A 12,892-nucleotide genomic window follows, 5' to 3' on the forward strand; every position below is an offset into this window, starting at 1 on the left:
TTAGTATATATTTAAAATACCGATAGCAATTCAATTATGTATAATCTTTACAATTCTCATTCAATGGCATTATAAAATAATATGCTCATTGAATACTCTTCTACAAATTTTTGTAAGTAAGTGGCTTAAAATATTAATAATACTTAACCACTTAAACACATAGTTTAATTATAAAAATTGGGTCAGGGTGTTACATCAACACTCAATTGTCAAATTTTGGAGTAAATTATGAGGAAAATGATAAAGCGTTACTTTATTATCATTGCTTACTATACCTTTTGATCATCTTCTAACTACTTTGACGTATGGGAAGGAGACCCTAGAACTGGAGGAGGCAATCGTTCAAGCTGATAGACTTATTGTAAAATCAGAGTCAAGCAATTGCGGTAGAAGTAGGTCAAGAGGAAGGAACTCCAGCATAAACAGATGTCAATCTAGATCACGTGCAAAGAAAGATGTAAAGTACTTTTATTGTCACAAAAAATGGCACTACAAGAATTAGTGCAAAGAGTTGAATAAGCATCTAGAGGAGAAGGAGATTGGAAGCTCTTAGGATCAGCTAGTGTTGTGAATTTTTTTGATGAATTTCTTATTCTTTTGCAAGATTTTCACTTAAATTTTATGTTATACTGTTTTTATCACTAGTAACTTATTTATCCCAAAACCCTTTTTGACACTCAATTAATTTTTCTATTCCTCTCACTTTTTTTCAATTTTTTTTTCATATCTATATGTACATTTTCTCGTAGACATTTATAATAATAAAATATTTAGAACAAAAAGAAACACTATCTATGAGATTATAATAGACTAGAAATAAAAAATAATAATTAAAAAAAAATGAGTATAGAGATGCTATCTATTGAGTTAAGCAACCAAGTACTAACAACTAAAAATTTTATGAGATTATATATATATATATATATATATATTTTTTTTAAATTGTTGACATCTAGGATATTATGTACTATATAGAATTTCATCTCTCTATGTGTAAAGAAACAAAGAAATTGAAGGTGAAAATTTAAGTATGTAAATAAACTAATAATGTAGTGGTCTGTGATTTTTTTTTTTTTTTTTTTTTTTTGGTTTATTTTATAAAACCTATGCTACCCCTACCCACGTCCCTACCCCACCCCAATTTGTAAGTTAGTAAAATTATTGAATGAGACATTTATCGACGCCTATGTCAGAATGTAAAGACTTTACAGTAAAGCAAGTACAAAGTAAAAGCGCAAAAAGAAACAGAGTTTTTAGAGAAGAAACCTGAAGGAGCATAATCAGCTCAGCCTTCAATGGCAACACTCAATGAAGAAGAAAGTTTGAAGCGCAACTTAGGTAGTTCAAAGTTAAAAAATAAAAATAAAAATACTTTCTAGCCATTTGTATAGAAAAGAATGAGGTTTGAGATTGATTTTTTTTTTTTTTTTCCTCTTAAATTCAGTTTTGTTTCATCAAGAGAGATAGAGAGTTACTTTTTAGCATCTATGTTTGAGAGGTTTAATGAGTTTTATACTCTAGAACTCTCGTAGAGAATAGGAACAATTTTAGGGTCTATTTGGATATCACTTATTGCTAAAAACTGAAAACTGAAAACATTGTAGTAAAATAATTTTTAAATGTGTGAATAGTACCGTGGAACCCAATTTTAAAGTTGTTTTTGTGAAAAAAAAAAAAAAAAAAGTATTTGCGGGTCCTGTGAATAGTACATGGGACCCACCAAAAAAATGTTGAACTCTAGACGTGGACGCTGGATGTGCTATCCAAACAATCACTTAGTCACACATTCATTGATTTTTTTTTTCTTCAAAAAAAAATTACCTTTTATTCATTAGTTAACATATGGGACCTAATTAATATTTTCACAGATAAAAAAAATATTTCTATTGATTAAAATTTTGGGCCTTTTTTTATTTGGGGGTCTCAGGTCATTGCCTAACTCCATCTAGTGCTTCAGCTAGCCCTGTGGAGAGTTCCATGAGCTCAAGTTATTAATTCATCCATTTCCTTCTCCTTTTCAACCTTACTTTCTCATTTACAGTACATTTGGTTAGGGTGATTATGGGGAGGGTGGAAAAAATAGGATAGAAAATGGATGAAAGGGAGTTTGGTTGGGAGGGGGGAAGGGGGAGAAAATCTTGAGACTTGGTTCATTTTTCTCTAGGCCCACCAAAAAATAATCTCTCCAAATCAAGGTGAATGTACACAAGAATATGTGAAAGGCTCACTGCTGGATCTTTTGGACAAAATTGTCGTTTGATCCTTCCTAGCTGTAAGGGTTCAAAAATGGCCCCAGGCCCACCTAGAATAGTGGTACTTGGTATTTTTGGCTCAACACAATTAGAGTCTATTTGAATACTGCTTATTGCTAAAAACTAAAAGCTCAAAACTGAAAATATTGTAGCAAAATAATTTTTAAATGTGTGAATAGTACCGTGAGACCTAGTTTTATAGTTTTTTTTTTTTTTTGCTGAATAAAGTACTTGCGGGTCCAGTGAACAATGCACGGGACCCACTGGAAAATGCACAACACAATTGAAAAATCAAGGACGGAACTAGGATTCGAACCTTGTGGGGGCAAAGCTTAAAACACAAATTTTTTTTTTTATGAAAATAAAAACTAACATCTATTTCATATTTAACAAAATACTACATATAAAATAAGTGTTTCTTAAACATTTGATATTATAAAAATGTTGACAAAGTATAACATATAAAATAAGTGTTTCTTAAACATTTCAACACATTTATCAAAATGGAACTCGACGCTATTTCAGAGGAGATCCAAAAATGTATATATTTAAGGGTAAATCTTAATTTTTCAAATTACATATGTATACCAGTTTTTTTTTTTTTTTTTTTTTAATTGGGGGGGCTATTAGGACCAAAATTTAAAATTTCAACACATATATATACTAGCTTTTTTTTTTGGGGGGGGGGGGGGTGGGGCATTGCCCTGCTGTAGGTCGGATCCTGTGAAAAATCATTTCAGCTCTATCCAAACGTTCACTTAATTTATAAGAGAGTGAGCTTTCTAAGTCAACTATAATGCTAAGTAGGGGCTTTTTATGTAAAACTATCTTCTTCTTTTTTTACTTCAAATTTTAAACAGTGCAAAAAAAAAATGAAAAAAATGAAAAAACAAACAAACAAATAAAAAAACCAGCCCAAGAAAACTGTGAGTGAAATAATAAATTTTGGCTCACTCAATTTAACAAAACTAAAAAAGAAGTCTAGGAACACAACAAAGTAACACAACATTTTCACAATACTTCTATTTTCAACCATGATAGATCCCAATCTAATAATTTATTATTTTATTTTGACCTGTAAGGAACTTACACCTTAATAGTTCTAAAAATATTGGGATATAACAAAATGCCTTAACATTTTCATGGTACAATACCATTATTTTTAGTTGTGCTAGATTCTAGTCTAATATTTTATTATTTTATTTTTACACATAAGAAATTGACACGTATATAACAACATTTTTCACAATATCTCTATGTTTACATTAAACTTACATTAATGTAAACTAGTATGTAACCTATGCTACCGCATGGGAATAGTTAATTGTAGTGATGTTACTGGTCAAATTTTTTTTTTTTTTTTGGTTTATCACACAGAGGGATAGAATTAGATAAAACAATGGAAAAAAATATTGCATTTTATTATTTAAGTGATGTTATTGGTCTTTTTTTTCTTTTCTTTTTTTGGTTTATCATACGGAGGATAGCATTAGATAAAACAATGAATAAAAAAAGAGAATATTACATTTTATTATTTAAGTGATGCTGCAATGAAAAAAGGAAGAAGAGAATATTGCATTTTTATTATTTAAAATATATAAAGGGACATTAATATATATTTTTTGCTTGTAAATTGTGTATACAACTGCATAGAATATAAATGACGGGAGAAATTAAAATAAATAATGAGCAAGCATGTTTCAGAAAATCATGATAATTATTCAGGGAAAAAAATGTATCTTCAGTTCGTATTTCCTGCAAGTACTTTGCCAAAATGTTGTCCTTTCTTTATGTCTTGCAAAAGTGCATCCAATTTTATTTTAAAAGCTCTTGCAACAATGTATGGTCGGTCTTCTGGTTTTTGACCGGGAATCAAATTCTAAGAAAGAAACTATTTCTGGCCATTTAGGATTGCATGTAAAAGTAAGGAAGAGGTCTGGATAGCCTACCCACCAACATATTGCCATGGCATCTTGATAGTTATGAATCATGTATCTTGGGCCACCAGTGAAAGAAGATGGTAAAACTATTCTTTTACCAAAAGATGCTCGAGTTGTGTCTCCCCGTTGTACTGCATCTTTAAGGCCACTGTATATCTCAGCTCTTTTTTTTTTCTTTTTTCTTTTTTCTGTATCCACCACAAACGAATTCCTTCAATACAACAATATGCGTCAACAATATATTGCTGAAAAAGTCTACCACCAGAAATTATTGTGTTGCCTTCACTAAGTCGTTGTTGGATACGGAATGCATAATATTCTCTCATCGTGAGAGTTGAATTTTCACTTTCATGTGTTGAACCTCTTGATCTTTTTGGTATACCAAGAGAGAAGTCATCCTCACCTTAAGGAAAAAGCAGATGATATTGCATAGCCATAAAAGCTGGATGGATTTCACTTATACGTCGGAGCCCACAATCACGATCCTCAACAATAATATCACGATACCCATTATTAGGGTCAAAATCACCCATAATAAGACCAGCAACTTTTGAGGCAGTAGGTTGATTATACTGTGAAGAATGATTGGTACGGCAATTGATGAGACGCAATCTCATATCTGCGGTATTATGTTAAGTGTAGCGACCCCTGGCCATTCTGAAAACCTTAACCAAAGCATTGTTTTCATCAAGCATTTGTATTAGAGAGTTAACAATTTATATATATCTAAAAGTTGAAGCGTAGTATTTATTGTTGTTACGCTCCAGTTGAGCCACATCAGCATCCACCTCATTATCATTTTCTTTCTAACTTTCCTATAAGTGTTTTTTACATTTACTTTTTATTTTATTTTAATATTTACACTTTTTCAAACCTTTCTCCACCCTTACCTTTTCATCTCCCCACTACTCTCTACATAATTTTTTTTTTTTCTTTTCATCTCTCCACTACCCTCTTCATAAATATTATTCTTCTTCTTTCTCTTCATCTTCCTTTATTTTGTCTCTTCTTATTAACACTCTCTTACTATAAATTTGTAACTATCTATTCCATTCTAAGCATGATTTTCTCTCACAAAAAAAGGTTCTATCTCTCTCTCCCTCAATTTTTTGATGAATTTTTTATACATTCTTCTATTTATGCCAAATTACTAATCTTTGGGAATCCTTTCTTTTCTATTCTTTTTTTCTTTTCTTTCTTTTTCTACACTAAAATCATTATGCTCATTTTCTCACTTAATTTAATCGGGTAGTTTGCTGGAATTCAAAAAAAGGTTCTCTCTCTCTCCTTCTCTCTCAATTTTTCGATGAATTTTTTATACATTCTTCTATTTATGCCAAATTACTAATCTTTGGGAATTCTCTCTTCTTCTTTTTTTCTTTTTTTTTTTTCTTTTTGTCTACGCTAGAATCATTATGCTCATTTTCTCACTTAACTTAATCAGGTAGTTTGCCAAAATTCAACTAAAACCAGACAATAAGGAATTTTACGGCATAGGAGAACGCCTGAATATATACCGGCCAAAAGTTGAAAGTTAGCAAATTAGTGGAGCTATAATTAATCTTCAAATGGGGTTGATGGTATTGCCAATGTTCTTTAATTAGCATCCTTACTTCTATTTCTCTATATATGTTTCCTAGAATTAGTATTAGTCTCATTTTTATTTTCTCTATTATATTCTAGGTAAACCAAGAGTTCTTTAAAACTCCACATTGGTTAATGCCATTTAGATTTGTTTTTTAATTTTTTTTCTCTTTAATTGTTAAATGTTAACCTATTTTTGTTCTTTCTTATAACTCTAATTAATGTTGATGGTTCTTTTTTTTTTTCTTTTTTTTTTTGGTTAGTTAAGGTTGATGTTTCTTTCTTATAGAGAAAAAAAAATTGAAAACAATTGAATTCCATATAATCCTGTACCTAAAGGGATAGGAGCCTCTGTTTATTTGATTAGAGACAATATATTAAAGGGGCATATCCTTTGGCCATTGCATTGCATTTCTTAGAGGTTAAAAGATAAAGCTTGTCATTATAGGAAAACATTTTGGGTGAGGATAAGGGTGTCAGTTTGTTTGCTCTAAGAGTAACAAAAGATCCTATTATAAAGGAAGCCCACAATCATATCACATGCTTATACACTAACCATGAGCACAACCCATTATTCTCTCTCACCATGTTTCTACTACATTTGCATTTAGCAACCTAAGATTAGAATTTATTCCCAATAGAAGACTTGTAGAATCATTTAGTTTTTATAGGAAACTAGCTGCAGACTCGTGCGATGCGTGAAAATATAAATATTATGCAATGAAGTGTAATATATAAAAAGTAACAATTATTTCAAGCATTGTCTTTTTTTCAAAAAAAAGGATTTTTACACTTATTTTTTTTAATCTTTTTAACTCTACAAATATATCATTTTAATATTATTATTTTTTTGTGCATTTCATTAATATGTTTTAAGATGAACCCTATTCTTCTAACTTTTTTGTAGTGTGTTACATTTGCTTATTATACAACTCATCTCTGAAGGAATAAGGAAATTATCATAATAATAAAAAATCATCACAAAATTACAATGTTAACTTAACCAAAATTAAAATAAAACTAAAGAAATAAAAAAAAAAATTTATAATAATTTATTAGTCAAATAATTGGTAGGCATATTCAAATCTCTATTTCCAAAAACAACTAAGTATTAATCCAAACCAAAATTCAATCCAAATTATAAAAGGGAAAGAAAAAACTTTCTGATGGGAAATTAAAAAAACACAATACTAAAACACATATTATAAAATAAATAAAATAAAAAAACCATCAATCTTAATTAGAGTTATAAGAAAGAACAAAAATATTTTATGTGCAATTATTCTCTTTATTGGTATTTATTGTTATATATTTATTTTAACTTTATTTTTCTTCTCATCTTATGTTATTCAACATTTAAATTCAGTCACGTCTTCCACATCATTAAATTATTTATATTTTCTCTCTTTTTTATTTTTAATAATTAAACATGGAATATTTTATTTAAATTAAAATCAATAAAATTATCCTTAAAAAATTTTACTTTTTTTTTTTTTTTTTTACATTTACACTTTGTCCAAGCTTTTTCCTTACCTTTATCTTTTCATCTCCCCACTACCTTCTACCTTAATATCACTATTCATCTCCCCACATCTTCTATATCATTAAATTATTTATATTTTTCTCTCCTTTTTATTTAAAAAAAATTAAAATTTTACTTAAATTCAATAAATAAAAGTGTCCTCATAAAGTGGAGTAATACTAGGGACACACTCATTCTCAAACCCAATACATCAAAGAAAAAATATAATACTAAACAAATGCCAATTGGGAAACAAACACTAAATTAAAAAATAATAATAACAATGAGGAAATCAAACCAAATATATATAAAGAAACTAATAGTTATGAATATACTAACTTAAGGGTAGCAAAATTAAATAATAATAAAAAATAAAAATAAAAAAAATAAAAACTAAAACTACAATACATATTTAATGCAATAAAATCTTCATCAAATTTTGGAAAATAGTAGGTTGCCTATGGAGAGAGAGAGAGAGAGAGAGAGAGAGAGATGTCAAATAGTAACTATTAATTGGAAAACAAAGAGGTTGTAAGGAGAAGTAAAAAATAAAAAATAATATGACCAATATGGAGAACATTAAAAACTTTTTTTTTTTTTTGATAGAAGAACATTAAAACATTAAAAACTTTACAGTGAAATAAAATCAATTGTTACATTCACTTAAAAAATTGAATCAATAATCAATAATTAAACACAATCATAGCAATATATTTAAACTTAAAACTAATCAAACTCTAATTCATAACTAAAAGGAGATGTTCTCATGTAATAATAGAAATTACATAAGAAATAAAGTTAGAAAATTTTGAAATCCCTTTTTTGACATTTCATTTAACTTTATATATACTAGCATTTAACCCGCGCAATGCGCAGGAACATTGTACATATTTAAAATACAATCAACTTGACATAAAACAATACAATAAAATACATTGAAATTAATCCGGGTAATGGAGTACATCCATTCATTTTATAGAACGATTAAATTTTGTATCTCAATTATAGCTATACTACGTAAAGAACAATAATATTTACAACATTAATTTATTTATTTACAATATAACAACAGACAGCATAAAGAAAAAGAATTTAGTTTAAAAGTAAATTAATTCTAAAATTAAAAACAATCATATAAAACAACGTAAGAAATGATCTTAGCATGGTCTGTAGACTTGTGGAAAAGGGGTATTTGATCCAAACGTAATCCACAATGTATATTATGGGTTCTTGGTCCATGATAGGCAATATCGACATGCAAATCTACAAAATGACCTCCACAAAAATAGAAAAGGAGAGAGTTTAAAATGAATGATTATGTAGTAATCATAACTATTCTGTTTAGATGGAGAAGAATTTTAAATACAGTTAACCTCCTGCTTCAAGTCTGTAAAAATTTCAAAATCATAAATGCAATACAAAACAAACATCAACTGATTTGATCTATTTGTAATAAAAATAGAATATATGAAGTATTTACGTCTATACAATGCTCTACTTACATCTAGAACAACATTAACATTTTGTTCATAGCATTTATTTATTTGCAACATGGGTTCTTGGTTTATCATAGGCAATGTGGGCATGTAAGAAATACTTAAATGCAGGCAAATCTGCAAAATCACCTACACAAACACCAAAAGAGAAAAAAGAAAAGAAAAGAAGAAAAAAAGAGACTTAAAAATGAATGTTTGTGTGGTAATCATATTTGTTCGGTTTGGATGGAGATGAATTCTAATTGCAGGTTCGGTCAGAATGAAGAATATATGTTGAGATTATGCTATTCCATTTTATTTATTTCATAGACTAACGGCTTTCCTAATACTTGAACAACTTAGACTTTTAAAAAAAAAAATATGAGGACCAACCACAACAAATGAACAACTTTCCTTAGTTTTTGAAAAGTTGGTCATCTCATACAAATGTTTGCATTTTGAATTTCTCAACTCCAAATGTTTTCCTTGTTCATGGTACTTGTTATTTGTCTAATACCACTTTGCACTCCAATTTTCTTCAATTGAACAAAGACACAAAAAATGATAAGATGGAAAGAATGACATGAACACATTGAGATGTAAGCAAGATCTACCTAAAAATCCCCTAACCATAACTACAATTAAGCAAACAACATTAGGTTAAATTACAACTGAGTTCAAAATTGGAATCACAAATATTACATCACTTGAATTTCACGTTGATATAAGTCTTAGGATACTCAAAATATCCTATGACAAAACCAAAAATTTAATGAAAAATATGGTATAAATAAACTAAAACAAATCCTCCAACAATTATAAAACCATAACCTAAATATAGAATATTAAATCTCTCATAATCTGAAAGAAATAAAAAAATAAAGTAAATAACAAAAGGGTACAATGAAACGAACTTGAGAACTGGTTACCTTTGTTTTACTTTTTAATTCTTAGCACCAAATAGATTGCCAATCTAATTTTAAGAATGGAATACAACTTTAAAAAACTATAAAACCGAGCATTGTAAACAATCAAATCAACAATTAAAACTTTCTCCAAAAAAAAAAAAAAATCAACAGTTAAAAATATTTTAAGAAATAAATCTATATCAAAACGTAAAAGTAAATAACATTATACTTTCAAATTTCACAGTTTTAACAAAGTGACAAATCCTTCATGCTTTTTCAAACAGAACCACTTAGGAGAAACAAATGTAGTCAAATGTATTCAGTAAACTATATCAATAGGATCAAGTTTCCAAATCTAAGTAACAGATGATAGAACCACTCAGGTTTATAAAGAATAAAAAATAAAAATAATAAAAATTATTAATATATAAGAAAATTATAGCTTCTTCTAAACTATTTATTCATAACCAATTCAAATGCGAGCATAACAGTAGTATTACCTAAATATAGTCTTCTCGTTCTTCTTTAGCCATCCTTCAGAACCTTATCTCGGATTTGGTGTGGTGCCAACATATTTGAGTCACCGATCTCTTTTAAATTAGAACAGATTTCGATTCCCTTGTCCAATATAGCGAACTTGGAAAGAGTTTTTTGCTTCCTAGATCTTCTAGTAACTTTTGTTGGACACAATTTTGATTCTATCATCTACTCTTTGCTATCTAGGCATATTGAAAAATTAATAACAGATAACAGGAAAATATACTCAATATCAAAGCATCATAAATAAGGGGGTGGGAAATAATTGCATCAAGCATTTTAAAAAAAAAAAAAAAATCTATAGGGCTAAATCCACATTTGCATGTGTGTTTAACCATTGTCATTCCATAGTTGCCACATTGCAATGAAATTTTCAATGTTAGACATGAAATCAATGTCTATGGAAATTTGGAAGCCCTACCAAAAAGGTAAGCATAAAAAAAAAAAAAAAAAAGGTTTAATAATAATAATCACATATCAGAATTTGGATTTCCAAAAGACACGAATTCAAAATAACCATTTCCGAAAATACTCTTTGCTCCCTACACTAATAGGAAATACCTGTCAACTTACTGTTACATTAAGCGGAATAACGTGTTTTTTCTTTTTTAACTGTACATGAGGTATAAGTTTAAGTGGGTATTTATCCTACGTGGCATAACATGAGACATTTTAATAAACCATCAGCTTAACTGTTAGTATTATAACAGGGGGGCATTATTGAATCAATTTGGTTCCTTCCCTTTATATCTACAACTCTGTATCTTTCACTTTTTAAAATTTTGAAATATGCAGCAAAAACATGCATGTGCAGAATTTGGTGAGAAGCAAAAAAAAAAAAAAAAAAAAAAAAAAAAAAAAAAAAAGCTTGTAATGTCGAACACTCATAGGACCAAGACTAAACTGGTTTAAAATGTAAATTCAATGTTTAGCAAGCATTTGATTGTAATTAAAGCGGTTTATTTTTTATTTATTTATAATGAGAGGCTTTCAAACAGTGTTGTAGTAGTAAAAGTTAAAATTTTAAGATTACTAAAACGATGTATCGTGTGGGTCTTTTAACTTAAAGCTATAAATAATCTGCATATCAATAATCATGAACATATATAAAACTGATTTAGAAGTAAGCATTGTTTTAAGAAAATAACTCACTCAGAAAAGATGGATTGTGGATAGGAATTCCGAAGCTAATGAAACAATCCATGCTTGATCTGCAAAAAAAAAAAAAGAGAGAAAATTAGAGGAGCAATGAATGGAGATATAGATGAGAGAAGCGGATGATAGATGGGTGAGGAAATACCATTTGATGTGAATGTCATCGGCAACAGAGAAGATTATAATTTTTATATATGTGTGAAAAAAATGTAAACTTTCTTTAATTGCTAAGATTAGCATTCCTTTTTTTTTTTTTGGGGGGGGGGGGGGGGGGATAGATTAGCGTTCCTAAGATAAGTATTTGAATTTTTTTTTTTAAAAAGGTCGCATCAAATACCAAGCATAAAATTTAAAATAAGAACAATAGTAAAAGCCTTAATATTGTTCACATTTATTTCTTTTCCAGTACAATTCTATCAACAAATGAAGCATCAAATTAATAACCTTTCACACATTTTTTACTATTTAGTCTCTAACAAAACCAAAAACTCAAACTTTGCTCATTCAATCAGTCCCCAATTGAACCAAAACAAATTCCAATTTCCCTCATCATTCCCTCACTTAATCCTCCATTTTCTCAACAACCAATCAAAAACCTCATTGTTTCTAATTACGCAAACTGAATAATCCCTTGAGTTATTCTCTTTAAAGAAAAATAACAAATAACAAAGCATATACAATAACAACTTTCTTGGGAAAGAAACAGAGATGGAAAGCAAGAGAGAAAAAGTGAGTTAGGGCAAGAAGGAAAGAACCAAACAAACAACATCAAAATCTACAAACCGTAACAGAAAATCCCAAACATCAAAGCAAATATCTAAATCTATACCTATCCAACCAAAATACCCAAAAACTAAGTCATATTAAATACCCAGATATAAGAGAGGGGGAAAAAATAGCCGGTGGCAGTTTCGGCGATCTGATGATGGAAGGTAAATGGCTTGAACGGAGTTAATGGCACTTAGATTTCTCTTCCTCAATCTCAATTCTTGTGTGTGCCTGCGGTTTCGGTGTTCTGAGTCTAGCGAGGGAATGGATGGCAGTGGAAAATCTAACAGTAATCGTGTTTTGCCTCCCTCTATTTCCATCTCTGTGTGTATCGTATTTCTATCTCTCTTTTTCTCTGCTTCTTTCCCCATTTCCTCGTCGCTTCTCTCTCTCTTTCATCGCCTCCCTATTTTGATCTGTGTGTATATGGAGGTGCAGCGAAGAATCGAAAGTTTAAGTTTGAATTTTGATCGGGAAATACGGTTTGGGTTTTAGGGTTTGCGTTTTTGTTTTTGTTTTGTGGATAAGCGGCGTTTTAATAAGGGTTTACGTTTTTTTTTTTCTTTTTCTTTTTTTGGATAAGCAGGTTGGTGTCTGAAAATGAACCTCCCCAAACGCACCGTACGGTTTTTTAAGTTTAAACTCTATACATGTCAATTTTTTAGATAGCCATTTTTCCTAACATGGCAGCACCTCCTTAAAGGCTTCTGCTATTATATATACTAGCATTTAACCCGCGCAAGGAGCAGGG

Source organism: Quercus robur, chromosome 9 (genome assembly GCF_932294415.1).
Source record: "Quercus robur chromosome 9, dhQueRobu3.1, whole genome shotgun sequence".
Taxonomy (NCBI): Eukaryota; Viridiplantae; Streptophyta; class Magnoliopsida; order Fagales; family Fagaceae; genus Quercus; species Quercus robur.